Below are 14,495 nucleotides of genomic sequence, written 5' to 3'. Positions count from 1 at the left end.
AGCAGCAGCCCCCCTTTTCTCCACGTGAGGGGGTGCGCACATCTGCAGTGGTGGTCGCGCACTCAGTGCTTCTGCTCTCTTGCCCCCCTCACGATGGCGGCCATCCTGTTTGAGGATATTTTCGATGTGAAAGACATTGACCTGGAGGGCAGGAAATTTGACCGAGTGTCTCGATCGACTGCATTGTGGGAGTGAATCTCTCAAGATGGATCTCATCTTAGATGTAAACATCCAGATTTAGCCTGTAGACTTGGGTGATAAGTTCCGGTTGGTCATAGCTAGTACCTTGTATGAAGATGGTACCCTTGTTGATGGTGAATACAACCCCACCGATGACAGGCCTTCCGGGGCTGACCAATTTGAGTATGCAATGTATGGGAAAGCGTACAGGATTGAGGGAGACGAAACTTCCACTGAAGCAGCAACATGCCTGCTGGGATGGAGAGCCACTGAGTAGCAGCTGCTCCAGAGCTCAGACTGACAGGACTGGGCCTGCTCATGAGGCCCCCATGCTATGGGGGCCTGCTCATGAGGCTGCGGGGTGATGCCAACAACCTGCATGGATTTGAGGTGGATTCCAGAGTTTATCTGCTGATGAAGAAACTGGCCTTCTGAACTACGAGGGAAGCCAGCCTTGATGCCTAGTCACTCAGGTCATGGACATTGGTCAAGTAACAGATGCTGTTGTTCACCGATTAAAGAGAACACCTATTAAAGGTCCCCTTTCTCCCGTGGGTGCATCTTTAGCTGGTCTGGACTCAGTGGGAAACTGACTTGCCTATGAAAGACCCAATGGGAGAGCTTAAAATGAATCAGAAGTTTTTTTGTGTATATGATTTTTTAATTAAACTTTACTTTTTTCAAAAAAAAAAAAACACACAAAAAAGAGCAGCAGCCCCACTGGAGCATCAGAGCACTGGTTTTCACACAGCCTCCCCAAGTCCCACTGACCCCCATGCACCCCATCTCTGGGTCCCTGAGCTTCGTCTGGTCTCCAGGACCTCCTGCCCCCATCCTCTTTGCTGGCCTCACCCCTTCTTCCCTGGGCAGGAATGCTGGGACAGGGTGGCCACTCAGAGCACGTGCGTGAAGATGATTCCGGGCTCTGAGTCCACAGGCCCTGGGTCTGGGAGGCTCTGAACGGACCCTGTTGACTGAGACCTGGTTCAAGCAATTGTATTCCCTAGAAAAAACTTGGGCCCAACTAAACAGAAAGAAAGGAAGGAAACCCGCCTGCGTGGCCTGGTCCCCTCACCTGTGGATGGGAGGGAGGGCGCCCTAGGCCCATGGGGGCCTAGCAGGGGAGGGTGCCTGGCCCGGGAGGGCACAGCCGCCTGCTGCCAAGGCACAAACAGCCTGGCTTGTTCTCACCCATGGGGTTCCGCGGAGTTTGCAAACGTTTGAATAAGGAACGTGGCTGGGAGGGAGCGTGGGCGGCCGTGAATGGAGCCTTGAGCCGCCCGCCCTCTGCGGCGCTGGGGCTGGGATAAAGGGCCCTAGTCATGCTGCCCGGGCCAGCATGAGTGTGCCTAGTTGAAGCTATAAATTACCCCGGCCTCGGCCAGCGCCACCGCAGGGCGGGCGGGAGGGGGCCGGGCTCCTAAATCGGCCCTTTCACCACTGGAGGCCTCGCACGAAAGAAAAACTTTGTTTTATTAAAGCAACATCAGGGTTGTGGCCGCCCGGCCGAGAGGCGCCGACAGCGGGGCTGGGCACCAGGCAGGCGGGGGCTCCTGCCGCACCCGGCCTCGCTGAAAGGCTCCTTCAGGAGTGGCTGGCTCCGGCTACAGGGTGGGCCAGGGGCTCTCAGCAGCACCCACCTGGCACCCGTGGCCCCGGGCTCTCTGGGCAGCCTCACACTTGCCCCTAGACCCCCATGCCTTGTCTGGGTCCCTCCTTGTCTCTTGAGTCAGCTGTGCCAAGCCAGGAGGTCAGGGCCCAGGGCGGGGGTCCCGGGCGAACCACCTCCACCCTCAAGAGCCAAGTGTTTCCTTCAGGGTCTGGGCTGGATGCCAGGAGGGCTGGGGCCAAAGGGGAGGAGGGAAGGGAGACCCTGTGGACCCAGGCCCGCTTGATGGGGCAAGCATCCGGGCATCCGATGTGGGGCTACAGACACAAGCCAGCCCCTGGTACAGCCCTGGGGATCCTGGGGCCAAGGGAGGAGTAGGGGGTTGGGAGCTGCCTAGGACAGTGTTTAGATAATTTGAGTGGAAATGAATGAAAACTTGGTGGCAAACCTCCATTCCTCCCACGGCACGAGTGCTCTGCATCCTGTAAACCGGGGGGTGGCAAGCGTGGGCCTGGCCTGAGTCCTTGGGCCTTCTCTTGCCCACAACTCACCCCCACCTAAGGTCCCTGGTGCCCTCAGCCCTGCCTCCCCATGCTCACCCCCTGAAGGCCTCCCCCTGAGCAAAGCCATCCAGCCTCCACCCTCATGCCACTCAGAACCTCCCCTGCCCCATGAGCCAGAGCCACGGCGGGGCTGTGGCCAAGGCTGGTCCCACTGTGGGTGGTGAGCATCCTCAAATCCTCCTTCCCTCCTCTCTGCACAGCTGCCAGGAGGGCAGGCTGAGTCCCTCTCGACTCACAGGGGAGACAGGCAAGGGGGGTGCCTGGCGCGAGCAGGGCCTGACTGTGGGACCCAAGCACTGAGGCAGGCAGCGGGGGCTTGTTTAGGGCAAGGATCTTCTGACTTCTCTGTCGGAGGAGTGGCTGGCTCCAGGTCCTGTCCCCTCTGGGCTCCCCAGACCCCTCGGCCGAAAATGGGGACCAATGGTCAGGGTGGGTTAACACTGGGCTCCAATGTGAGCTGAAAAGCCCACCCCTCCCTGGCCCCACCTCCTCTCCCAGCCAGGCTACACGTATGTGGCCTGCTTCCCCTAGACACCCCCGGTGCCCACACCCTGGGCCCAGGCCTGGCCTGAGGCTGCCACATCCCTGGCTCACCCCTGCCAGGAACTGAAACAAGATGTTCTCAGGCAGCTTCTTGTCCCCAGGGTCCCTGGGCCAGACAAAGCTCCAGGGACAAGCTGGATTCCCAAAGGCCAGGCCCACCTGCCCAGCTGAGTTCACACTGCTACCTCCTTCAGAGTCTGCTGAGTGCCTCTACCTCCTCCCCATTGCAGCAAGCTCCTACTCACGCTTCAAGACCCAGCCCAGGCCGGGCGCGGTGGCTCACGCCTGTAATCCTAACACTAGGAGGCAGAGGCAGGCAGATTGCTCGAGGTCAGGAGTTCAAAACCAGCCTGAGCAAGAGCGAGACCCCGTCTCTACTATAAATAGAAAGAAATTAATTGGCCAACTAATATATATAGAAAAAATTAGCTGGGCATGGTGGCACCTGTAGTCTCAGCTACTCAGGAGGCTGAGGCAGGAGGATCGCTTGAGCCCAGGAGTTTGAGGTTGCTGTGAGCTAAACTGATGCCACAGCACTCACTCTAGCCTGGGCAACAAAGTGAGACCCTGTCTCAAAAAAAAAAAAAAAAAAAAAGACCCAGTCCAGAAGAAGCTCCCCTGACTTGACCAGGCCAGAGCAGTGCACCATGACTCATGCTGACCTCATGACAGAGTGGAGGTGCCCCACAGGTGCCCCACAGGAAGGAGAGCGAGGAGAGGGGTGGGAGCTGGGCACAGGTCCCAGGACCCAGGGGACCACAGCCCCACAGGGACCACAGGGGCTTCAGCTCTGGCTTGGAGGCCACAGGAGCTACTGTGGGAGCAGAGTGGAGCAGGGTGTGAGGGACCCTCCAGCTGCTTTAGCACAGGGGGCGGGGCCGGCTGGAAGGGTAGGGCAGTCCCCGTGGAGGGCTGGGGCCAGGGCTAGATGCTGGGGAGGGATGGCATTTCAGGGTGCTTCAGGCTCCTACTTTCCTGCTCCAGGATCATCTAGCCCCCAGCCTGCCACCAGGAGATGAAAGGCCCTGCCCCCTAGCAGGCCCCACAGTGCCCTTTGAAGGCGGTGGGAATGCCCACAGGGCAGGGGGACACCAGGTGTGGGGAGGGGGTCTGCTAGTGCCTTGGCCTGGGCCCAGGGGGCTGCCCAGGCCTGCACAGCCTCCTGCCTGAGCCCTGGTGACCCTCTCAGGGTGACACTGTTGTGCTCCATCTGTGGTGCCAGCTGGCAGTGGGAGGCAGGAAGTCCCACTCTCCCTGACCCAGCCACAAAGAGCTCTGTCTCCCCATCTGGTGGAGGCAGGGGCTCTGGGACTATGGGGGACAGAAGTCAGGTGTGTACCCCACCAGTGTCCAGGCCTTACTGATCTGGGCCAAGCTCAGCCAGAAGCTGCAAGGGTGCAGAAGAATGCTGGTCCCAGAGGTCATCCCCCTCCACTCACGGACCCAGGGTCCAAGAATGGGACCACCACCTGCTTGGCTCAGCACAGAAGCTGCCACCAGAACTAGGGTGCCCGGCCAGGTCCCTGCCCTCTCCAGGCCAGGCCCTATGGATCGGGGATGCCCTGCCCTGCGAGCAGTCAGTGTCCCGCCTCTGCCCTGGCTCTGGGCCCCTGATGGCCCGAACCCAAGGATGGGTAGGCTGACTCTATCTTGAGGACCTACGGATGGTAGGGTGGGAATGTTTGCACTGGCCGTTTGCAGGGGGAAGTGTGTGCCCCTCTGCCCGGGCACCCTTCTCGCAGTCCAGCTGAGTCCACAGTTCAGGCAGCAGGGAGGGCGTACCCTATGGCTCCTATGGGGAATTCCAGCGCTGGCTTTGACACAAAAGTGTCCTTCCTGCCCCTGGCTTGTCCCTTTCCTCCTCCTGGCCACTCTGCCTGGGCTGAGAGACCTGCTCCTTCCCTCCGGCAGCCACCCCTCCTGGGGCTTCCCAGGCACTCAGAGATTATGCAAATCCCTGGCGGCTCCTTAATTAAATCCCTAACGAGGCGCTGGGGCCGGGCCAGGGGCGGTGCTGAAAGCCGGGGTCACGCTCCGGAGGGGCCCGGCCTGTCTGCAACAACATGCAGGGGCCCCACACCCCTCCCAGGCTTGGGAACTTGGCGGAGCCTGAGGGGATGGCCCAGCCCTTCCCCACCACCGCAGACCCTCTGCGGCCAGGCCTGCTGTCGCTGCACCCTGACCCTCCAGCCCGGCCCAGTCTCTCCCCAGCACTAGGACCCTCCGGCCTGGCCTGCTGTCCTTGCACGTGGACCCTCCGGCCCTGGGCTGCCCTCCCAGGCCGCGGACCCTCCAGGGCGCTCTGGGCCAGGCAGGCGGGGAGGCCTCCGGGGTCGGGGGCGGGGCCGGCAGGGGCAGCAGCACCCGCTCTCCCCTTTCAGCCGCCTGCTGTTGGGCCAACAGCTCTGGCTGTGGCCGCCTGAAAGGCCTGGGATTAGTGAACATTAGCGGCCTTTGAGCACGCCTGGGGCGCCCCTTCCGCCGCCCCTCCCTATGTCAGGCCCAGGGCTGGCCCAGGCCCCCAGGCCCCTGGCTTCCAGGCCGTCTGGGAGAGGCTGCGGGTGGAGATGATCCACCTACCTCTGCCCCAGGCCTCTGCTTCCAACCTGCCCCCAACCCAAACACTGCTTCCTCCAGGCAGCCTGCTAGATTGCCCTAAACTCAGCTCTAGGCAGGCCCCTGGGTCCCTGAACTCTCCTCTCTTCCTGGAAGCCCTGGCTCCAAGGTTACATGGGCAGGTAGCATGCCTTCCCCATACCCAGCCCCACCGCACCATTTTCTCAAAATAATTTCTGGGCTCTGGGGCCAGTGGCTCCCAAGAAGGCCAAAGGGAAGCCTGCAGATGAGAAGACACTGTCTCCAATTGGAACTCAAGGATACCTTCCATTTGCTGAATGCTGTCTCTATACTGGACTCAGATTAAATTACAAAAAGGAGGTGCTGTTATTACCTCCATTTTGCAGATAGGGAAATAGGGTACATGTGGTGAACCAGCCTAAGATCACTCGCCAGCAGGCGTAGAGTGGGGACTGGACCTCAATCCCCACCCCAAGGGTCTGCTCTCCCATCCCGCCTGGCCCCACTCTCTCCTGCACCTGCCACTTTAGGGCCCTGAACATCTGCCCAGTGTGGCAGGGGCCTAGGGTGGGGGTTTGGTCTGGACCACAGGCATGGTTGATACTGCCCTCCCCAGGGTATGGCCTGGGCTGGGCTCCCCTCTCTGAACCTCTCTTCCGACCTGCTTATGCTGATCAGCAGTGCTGGGGACTGGCTCGACCCCCCACTGCTGCCTGGGACCTGCCTTCAGCAACCCAGCCGCACCAGCACCAGTACACATGCACACACATGCACATGCTCCATGGCAAGCGCCCCCGCCCCAGGAGAGTAAACATCTTCACCAAAGGAAGCAACAAGCTCTTTCCCAAGAGAAAAAATGTGGCCAAACCTGACCTAGGTGGCCTGTGGGGAGCTGGTCGCCCCAGGGGGGCCCCCTTCTTGCTACCACCCAGAGTCAGTCCAGTTGGCCTCTCAAGTTTGGTGGTAAAACATTGACAGTCCCCTGCCCCCTGCCTGCAGGCCTGGCACCCACCTGGTGGTGTTGCAGAGGGAGTAGACAGGCAGGGTGGGGCAGGTGTTGGCATCACAGAGTGTGTACGGGTGAGTCCCCAGAGGGGTGCCCCTCAGTGCTGGAGGCCCCCAGGGCTGCTCCCCGGCCTGCCTGTCTGCCCCTGGGGAGAAAGCCAGGCTGCCCCTGCGTGCCCACAGCTCTGCTGGTGTTTCTCCTCGTATCCTGCCCTCCACCCCATGCCTGGTTGGCTCAGGACCAGCTGCAGGCAGATGTGGGGCCTGGGGCTTCAGGGGGTACCCTGCTGCAAGAGGCACCTGTCAGGGCCCACCCGTGCCTAAGGCAGGGGCTCCCTGGGTCCTGCCTGCCAGGGACCTCTGTCGTGGGCCCCACTGAGATGTCCAGAAGTCCTGCCTTTGCTGGCTGGAGGAGTTTTTGACCATTTCTGACCCTTTTGCCTCTGGAAAGCCAGGAGAGAGGCAGGCCCAAGTCCCCACACAGGCCCTGCTCTCCTGGCCAGGACAAGGACAGGCCTGGTCAGATCCTATGACTCTGGGGAAACCACAGGAGTCTGGGGTTTGCAGTGGAAAACTCGATCTAGTAATGACAGGGTTGTCACGGGGGCGCCTGGCTGAGGGGAGCCACCCCAGCACAGGCCCACCAGCAGCCAGGGGTCCCATTCCCTCCCCTTGCACTGAAAGCAGACATCAGTGCCAGGCCCTGAGGCCCCCTGAGCGACCACTTCCCCAGCCTAGCTGCCTACTTTCCCCGCCAGCCCGCACCCCTATGTGGGCTAGAGCCCTGGGCCTCTGCTCAGGCCCTGGCACCCAGGTAACGCCCTAGGAGAGCAGGGAAATCAGGTGGAGTGAAGAGAACAACAGTCCCCAGGGACTCAGCTGGCCCCCTCCAGAGTTCTGAGGGGCTGCTTTCCCATCTGTTGGAGCTCCAGGGTCTGGCCTGGTTTCCGCAGCCCAGACAGGCCTTGCGGCTGCTCCTGGGAGGTCCTGCACAGCCGTAGGCTGTGGGTGTCCCGGGGGGCTTTGGAGTGGCAGGCTACACCCACGCACCCACTCGCCAACCATTCATGAGCGTCACCCACCACCCCCAAACACCCCCCAACAGGACCATGGTTGCTCAACTTTTGGAAGAGGAAACTGAGGCAGATACCAGTGTGTAGCCACTGCCCTGGTCACCCTGGCAGGGAGGATGAGGGGCTGGTGGAGAGCGGCAACAGGCCTCCCAGGACTCATGGGTGTAGGGCACTACGGTTCAGGTCTGGCTGGGCAGGCTCTGGAGTGGGACTGGGCAGGCGCCAGAGCCTCCCTGGGCCCCGGGGCGGCCCAGGCGGGCAGCTTTAATTACCGCTCGCTGGGCCCATTGAGCCTCACGCTAATCCGGGCCGCCGCCGCGGGCAGCTCAGGCGGGTGCCCCCTCCCCCTGCAGCCCGGGCACGGGGTCCCTGGGTTCTCACGTCCCGCTGGCCCCAATTAAAGCGAGCTTGGCGGGGCTGCTGCTGCGCTAATGAGCTCTGCGGGCCTCTGGGCTCCCCGCCAGGGGGGTGCAGCATGGGGTGGGGGCGGAGCTGGCTCTGGAGGGTGACTCTGGACCTTCCCAAGGAAGGCCCAAAAGACTCCTCTGCTCTGTCCACCTGCCGAGCTGAGCTCCCTGGCTCCCCCTGGGAGAAACACCTGACTAGGGGAAGCCCCAGCCCAGCATAAAGCCCACGGACGACCTGTGGGAATCCCTCTAGGAATCCCGGCAGGGCTGGCACACACCCAGAGAGCAGTGTGGCGGGGGCACTGGGGCTGGGGGCGGGCTTAGGGCCTGCCAAGGTCACCGTGCCTTGGGAGCCTTCCTCTCACCGGGCAGTGGTGGTCATTGGGCTGTCCAGGGGCCTGGGGCCAAAGGCCATGAGGGTCCAGATTCTGGCATCAGTCTGGGGCTTGACACCTCATGAGGCCTCCGGCATTTCACTCAGAGAAGCAGCCTGGGCCTGGCGGGGTCAAGGCCTGGGGCTCTAGGCTCTGCAGCTCTGGGTCAATGTAGGGGCAGTGGGGCAGGACCAAGGGAATTTGCCAGAAACTTCTCAGGCCAATCTGGGGTGCCCAGACCAAGACTGGGGGCAGCTCCAGGAGGTCCCTGGGGGGGTCTGGGGTTTTGCAAACCTCCCCTCCATCCAGGGCTCTCAGGTCACTCAAGGAGGTATGACCTGAGCAGGGGCCTGGGCTCAGGGTGGATGCTCAGCCATGGTGTTGGGGCCCTGGAGGAGCATACATGGCCACCTGGCTCACAGGACGGGGGGAGATTGGAGGGCCCCTGGGCAGACTGGGTGCCAGCAGGCCATGGTGGACAGTGGACAGCTAGTGGGGGCTGTAGTGGGGCTCTGTGTGCATAAGGTTGGGGTGTCGCAGCTGGGAGCACCCCCTGTGCTTGCCTAGCCTGGTATGCTGTGTGACCTTGGAGTGGCCTCCCCTTTCTGGGTTCCAGTCGCCTGACCGGAGGCCAGGCTGGGTGTGCGGGGAACCTGAGGGGCTGGCACGGCAGCCAGGACCTCCTCCTCTCCCCAGCCTGCCCAGTGCTGAGGCTTTGTGGTTTTGCTGGGGCCTCCAGGTCTGGCTTGCGGTGCAGCCCCTCACCCGCCCTATCTACTTACCACAGCTTTGGGGGCCTAGGCTTCAGAGGGGGGTGAATGGGGCCTTGGCAGGCAGAGGCCCCATCTCAGCTACAGAGGCCCAGAGAGGAGCAACTGGCAGTCTATGGGGTCTCTGGGCAGGCACGGGGTAGCTGGGAACACAGGGCTCAGCTTCCTGGTGCCAGCAGTGGGGGTCATGACCCCTGACCTTGCTGTCCTGACCATTCTAGGTCTGGGCCTGAGCGGCAAGGACGATGCCCTGGTCCCTCTGTGCACACAGATGTGCACACATGGTGAACATGGGGACACACCCACCAACACAACATGGTCCCCCAGCAAGCAGAGGCCCCAGGCCCTGGGAGGGGGCGCTGGGAGGGAGTCATGGGCCTGGTCCCCCCAGCAGGGTTGGGGCCCAATAAATATTTGTGGTGTGTGGCAGTGGTGGAGGCTGCGAGTTTGGGAAAGGATTTGGAGGCCGCGTGATGACCCAGTTTACTGGGGGAGCCAGAGCTGTGGAGGCAGAGAGGCAGCGGGGGAGGGGTGCAGGACCGGGAGGCTGGCCAAAGCCAGCTCCAGGCCATACAGAGGCAGGGGCACCCAGACACACGTGCCCCAAGACCCAGAGACAACAGGGACCCAGGGACGGGCCAGTCCCAGCCTGCTCACACCTTCCTCACCGCCCCATTTCAGAGGGTGGGAAACCAAGGCATAGCCCCCTTCTCCTGGGGCAGGGCAGCCAGGTGAGGGTGGAGGTGGGCCCAGGAAGTGGCCCAGGCCAAGCCTCTCTTACTGCCTCCTCTCTGGCCACCTGGTGTGATGGATCATGAGGGGCCAGCTGGGTACAAGGGGCTTGTATTCTGGAGAGGAGGGGACCCCTCACTCTCCCAAGCTAGCTCCACTCCCACCCCATGTCCCCTCCAGGAAGCACCTCCTTTGGGTCCCCATGGGAGACTGGACTGGGGCGGGCTTCCTGCTCCCACGGTCCCTCCCTGCCCTGGCCCACCATGCCCACCTCTCTGCCGGCTCAAGCCTGTGCCAAGCCCTTGTCCCCTGGACAGCCGGTAAGCGCTGGAGGTGTTATCTCCGACAGCAGTAGAATGGACTCGTCGCGCCCAGAGCAGGTGTCGGCGCCTGGGAAGGGGCCAACTCGAAATCCAATCCTGCCTGCCATCCCCCACCCACTGCAAACCTGGCAGGCCCTCCCAGGAGGCACAGAGATTAGCTGGACCCTTGTTCCTGCCCCTCCCCAGGCAGACCCACCCCAGATACGGTGGAGACCAGCCATGGGGCCTAAAAGGCTGGTGGGGTTGGGGGGTGGCTCTCGGGGCTAGGTCTCCCATTTGCACGGCAAGGCCCTTCCCACAGCACCCGCGGCGTCTGGGGGACCCAGTCTCAGATCCCAGCTCCCTTCCTGCTCAGATGGCAGCGAGATCTGGGTCAGGGCGGGGGCCAGGAACAGAGATGTGCTCAGGGTTGGCTTACCTGGCTGTTCTCGCACCTGCCTCCCTCGGGGCACCCTGGGCACAGACCATCCCCAGGGGGTGGCCAGGACAGGCCAGCTCACAGACTGGCTGCCAGGTCTATGCCCAGCTGTGCCTGCACCTGGGCCCCCTGGTCCTGCATGCTACCCACTGCCCTCACTGACTGCAAAATTCTCCCAGCTGTGGCCTGCCCTGAGAAGCCCCTTGAATCCCCACTCCAGGCGTCACCCCTACCAGCCTCCTGGTCCCCACTGCCTGTGATGGTCCTGTTGGCCCAGATGGGGTCTCCTGGGGAGGGCAGCTCAGCCTTGGGGTTCTGGCATGGGGGCATAGGAGTACACAGAGTGCCCATTTGTTCTGACCGCTGCGGCCAAGGGTGGGCAATGGGGCAGTGGTCCCAGGGACAGGGGTGAGGTGGGCTGAGGAAGGCACCTTCCCAGAGCCACAAAACCGACCGAGTCGACTCAGGCCCCAGAGCCTGGAGCCTCTGAGTGCTGAGGCTCCAGAACTCTCCCTGTTCCGGCCTGCTCTCCATTCCCAGGCAAGCAGCCCCAGGCCCTCTGTGTGTCCTCCGGAGCGTCTCTTTGCTCACTCCCTGTCCACACCCCACCGCTTCTGCTCTCCAGCCCCACTTCTCGCCGGCTGGGCTTGTTGCCGAGGCCCACGCCTGATGATGCTGCCCTCCGGGGAGCCTTCGGAGGGGCTCCACGAGTGGCCCCTCACTGGGGTTTTTGCTCCCCCTTCAACTGCAGCCTTTAGGAACTTGTCCAGAAGCCCCAAGGCCGCCCACCCGCCTGACTCCTCTCCCCTACCCAGCTGTGTCCAGCGTGGGGACTAACCGAAGACACCGAAGCAGTAGGGAGTCAACCCCAGAGCCTGTTGTGGGTACGGCCTGGAAGCCTCTTCCAGACCTGTCCCTTGAGCCTAGGCTGTGGCCCCACTGGCTGCTTTTGGCCTTTTCCAGAGCTGGGGGCTACAGGCCACAGAACGAGGCCAGAAGCAGGCAGCATGGGCCTGCATCTGTGCAAGCCCCTCCTGCCTGGTGCCTGCCTCCAAACGCTGGCCTGAGAGCATCAAGCCACACAGCTTTGGCTTCATTCAGGTGCCTCTCAGGCCAATTCAGGGGACAGGGCTGTGGCTGCTGCCGTGGTGTGGTGTTAGGGTGGGGCCGTGGCTGCCGGGCTGAGCAGCAGTGGACCATGGTAGGCTGTGGCCCAGCACAGGGGCATGGAGAGTAGACATAAATACAGAACAGGGTTGCTTGGGACGCAACACAGGTCACCCCAGGGACAGTGCCCCCTTCCCACTGTGGGCCCTAGAGCATGGTCTGAGCTGGGGCCTCTGGGTGAGGCTGTGTGAGCAGTACAGGCTGACCATTGCCATAGCAGACAGTCACTGCACACAGACAGGTCAGAATTCAGCACACAGTCTCTGCAGGGAGCAGAATGCTGGATACTCAGCAACGGGGGCTGGTCATGGGGTCTAAGTGGGTGCCCCATACTCCCAGGGCTCACCCTGCTGAGGTCCTCGCATGGGTCAACCTCCAGACAAAGGCCTTGACATCAAGGGCAACGCCCCTAGAGGGAGCTGCCCTTCGGGACCAAACTGGGGCTCCTGGACACCAGCAGGCTGGCCTAAGGGGGACCATGCCTGGGGCTGTCAGCAACCCCTGCATGATGGAGATCTGGGGTCCCCTGCACCTGCACCCCATGTCTTAAGCCTAGGGGCTCCTTCCTCGTCCTTGGCCCTTCTCCTCCAGGTCTCAGAGCTTCCTGCCTTTACTGCCCAGGAGGCATTGTAGGACCATGGGGGTCCAGCCACTCTGAGCCAGCCAGTGCAGACACTAGACAGACAGCCACAGGCCACACACTCCTCCCAGGCCAGCCAGGCCGCCTGACCCACACACAACTCGGCCTTTGCTGCCTGGGGATGGGCCACCTGGGAGGTGGTGGCCAGTGTTGGGTCAGCATTGCTCAGCTGCCTGGGGGCAGGCAGGGAGCCTCTCTCATCCCTCCCCATCCCCACTGGGCTCATCATGCCCAGAAGGGACCCATCCGCTGTGCTTCAGGCCTCCAGCCACGGCACTCCTCCACCAGGAAGCTCTCCAGAAAGAAGATGGACTCAGCATCCCAGCTCTGTCAGGGCCCCACCAAGCGGCCCAGGGATCTGGGCAGTCATCCCACATCAGACCCAAGAGAGCACTGGGCAGCGCGGGGTGGTCCTGCCACCAGGGACTTCGTTCCATGGTGTGACTGGGGAAGGCCAGCAGCGAGGGGTCAGCCAGTCTGAACACATGTCCTTCCCTTTCGCCCAGCCGTGCCATCTGCCTCCACAGTTAATGGTCGTCAGAGCCACCTGGCTTGACTGTCCAGCCTACCTGGAATCTAGCGCTTCCCAGCCCCTGGTCAAGGTCTATCCCCGTGCCTCTCCCTGGTCCCGAAGAGCCCCTCCCCTGCAACAACCTGCTGCTCAGGTCACTTCCCTCCTCCAACAGCCTCCCTGGGCTCCCATCTCACCCCAATAAAGTCTCAATAGTCCTGGCTCCACCAGACCCCCCACCCCCGCTCCTACACTCACTGTTCCTCAAACTTGACCTCGGCCCTGGCCTCCAGTCTTTGCAGGGCTGTTCCCTGGGCTGAGCCGTGCCGTCCAGTGGTCGGGGCCCTGGCCATAGGACCCACTGCTGCGTGTCCCCAGTGCTGTGAAGAGGGGGCCGGCTGTCCCCATGGCACAGCCACTGTGCACACCGGGGTTTCAATCTCTGTTATTCGCTGGAGGAATTATCACAGCTAGGGATGGGTCAGCGCCCCACTAGAGGGTGGCTGTCACTCCGGGCGACTCATGCGGTCAGTGCTGAGCCTGGGCTAGGCTGTGTGAGAGTGCTCCAGGGCCCCCCTTGCAGCTCCTGGCTGGCTGTGTGCCCCACCCCCGGCCAGGACCCCTCCACCCCCAGGAACACACACTAGACTTTCCTCAAACACAACTCGTTTCCATTTGTGCAGTTGATTGTCTGTGCGGACAAAGGCCCCTTTCAAGGACGTCAGAGGTTCAGCAAATAAATAAATCAATGAAGTCTCGGGAGGAAGAGGTGGTGGGAAGGGCTGGGGGCTGGCTTGGCCCTTGGGGGGCACTTGGGCTGGGCACCAAGGGATGTACCCACCCAGCTTGGTGGCTTGAGCTGTGTTTGGGAGGGTTTGGGGTATGAGGCTGGGAATTAGGGGGTGCACACCAGAGGGGACAGCTCCCACAGAGGTGGGGCTGGCTCTGCCTGGAGTTGATGTGGACGGGAGGCCCCAGGCTAGGCCAGGCAGTGGCGGTGGCAGGGCCGCACAAGGTCCCCGTGTGCAAGCCAGGTGCACCTCTGACATGCACCTTCTTGGGGTTTCTGCTTGGACCAGGAGACGAGCCTCAGTCCAGGGGAAGAGCCCTCCTGGTGGATCTGAGCTCCATAATGGGGTAGGATTTGGGGGCGCCCATGAGCTGCCTTCAGGGTGGGAGGCCAGAGCTTTGTCCCTCCTCTTGGAAACCCACCTTACCCCAACTCCAGAGCTCAGGGGTCACAGGGCTGAGCACTAGGAGGCCAGCCTGGAGGGGCCTGGGTTCCTTCCAGCCCTACCCCCAGCCTGGGCCTGAGGACACCTCCGAGGTGGGCCCTGTCCCCCAGCCCAGTCTTCTCTACCTAGGGGCTCAAAGGTGCACAGAACCTTGGGTGTGGCCCCCAGCCCCCCGAGTGGAGACCAGGAGGTGAGGCCTGAGTTCACCGATAGGCCTGGCCAGGCTAGTCTGGGAGACAGCAGGCTGTGGTGGGCACAGTCGGGTACTAACCCAGGTGGGGACCTATAGTGGCCACTCATAGTCCTACCCTCCAAAATAGAAAGATACAGAACTGGAGCTGGGCGGCCAGGAAAGAGGGCTGGAGCAG

General features: G+C 62.3%; 1 protein-coding gene and 1 pseudogene across 1 annotated transcript in view; one reads left to right on the top strand and one right to left on the bottom strand.

The window, feature by feature from the left end:
• Window positions 1-14,495, bottom strand: part of LOC105881641 (stem-loop histone mRNA binding protein) — a 230,380-nt gene that overhangs the window by 160,301 nt on the left and 55,584 nt on the right. The window lies entirely within an intron of this gene.
• LOC105856038 (DNA-directed RNA polymerases I, II, and III subunit RPABC3-like) lies at window positions 19-886 on the top strand (annotated as a pseudogene).

The sequence above is a fragment of the Microcebus murinus genome, chromosome 16, assembly GCF_040939455.1.
Source record: "Microcebus murinus isolate Inina chromosome 16, M.murinus_Inina_mat1.0, whole genome shotgun sequence".
NCBI classification, from domain to species: Eukaryota; Metazoa; Chordata; class Mammalia; order Primates; family Cheirogaleidae; genus Microcebus; species Microcebus murinus.
The sequence above is the reverse complement of the archived record's forward strand: the minus strand, read 5'-3'. Positions and strand labels throughout refer to the sequence as shown.